General features: G+C 43.9%; 1 non-coding gene across 1 annotated transcript; it reads right to left on the bottom strand.

Moving 5' to 3' along the window:
* Positions 1 to 731: 731 nt before the first annotated feature.
* On the bottom strand, positions 732 to 838 carry LOC125113097 (U6 spliceosomal RNA). Its single transcript, XR_007131328.1, has one exon. It is a non-coding gene; the product is annotated as a U6 spliceosomal RNA (small nuclear RNA).
* Positions 839 to 1,161: the final 323 nt, after the last annotated feature.

Genomic DNA, 1,161 nt, shown 5'->3' with positions numbered 1-1,161 from the left:
CAGCAACGCAGGATCTGAGCCACATCTGCAACCTACACCACAGCTCACAGCAACGCCAGATCCTTAACCCACTGAGCAAGGCCAGGAATCGAACCCACAACCTCATGGTTCCTAGTCGGATTCATTAACCACTGAGCCACGACAGGAACTCCAAAAGACAGTTTTCAATGTTGCCAGGGAGAAAACATGATTTTTTTTCCAATTATTATCTGAGGAGGGAGTAGGTCACAGGGTGGGTTTGTTCCCAGAGTGTGGGGACGATGGCGCCATCATTAACCCTTGATGAGGGGTCTCCTAGTGGAGCTTTAATGGTCACAGTTGCCAAGCTCTCATCAAAAACACTGTCTCTCTTCTCAATTCTTCTTCTCTCCCATTTCTTTACTCACAGGGCTAATTCTCTGCTAAGACCATGGGTAAATTTAGGTTGTTCTAAATTATGTACTAGGTATTATGCACTGGGCTCTAGGAATATCATATTTGATGGATCAAAGACAACTGAGTGAATCGGTAGTTAAATTTTATTTTATTTTTTTTTAAATTATTTATTATTTTTTTTTCCCACTGTACAGCAAGGGGGTCAGGTTATCCTTACATGTATACATTACAATTACATTCTTCCCCCAGCCTTTCTTCTGTTGCAACGTGAGTATCTAGACAAAGTTCTCAATGCTATTCAGCAGGATCTCCTTGTAAATCTATTCTAAGTTGTGTCTGATAAGCCCAAACTCCCGAAAAATATGGAACGCTTCACGAATTTGCGTGTCATCCTTGCGCAGGGGCCATGCTAATCTTCTCTGTATCGTTCCAATTTTAGTATATGTGCTGCTGAAGCGAGCACTGGTAGTTACATTTTAAATTGCTGCCATGGCCTCTTTGTTCCATGGAATGGACTGGGCTTTCCAGTCATTGGGCAGGTGGCCTGGGTTCCACGTGCTCTGCTGGGGCTCTGGAGCACGAGGGATTCCTGACCGTCATGATGGTACTGAAGGAACAGCCTCCATCCTGGTGGAAGGCAACTGGGGATGCATATGGTGAAGAAGAAACTAAAATTCACTTAGGCACTTGGCATGAGAGCCCTTTGATGAGCAGGGAGGAGAAAAAGAACAAATAAATCAGGGAAGATGATTTTGCACATACTGTACTTTCACTTCTTGGCTAGCA

This window comes from Phacochoerus africanus, chromosome 12 (assembly GCF_016906955.1).
Source record: "Phacochoerus africanus isolate WHEZ1 chromosome 12, ROS_Pafr_v1, whole genome shotgun sequence".
Classification (NCBI taxonomy): Eukaryota; Metazoa; Chordata; class Mammalia; order Artiodactyla; family Suidae; genus Phacochoerus; species Phacochoerus africanus.
Note: the sequence above shows the minus strand (reverse complement) of the source record. Positions and strands in the feature narration are given on the sequence as shown.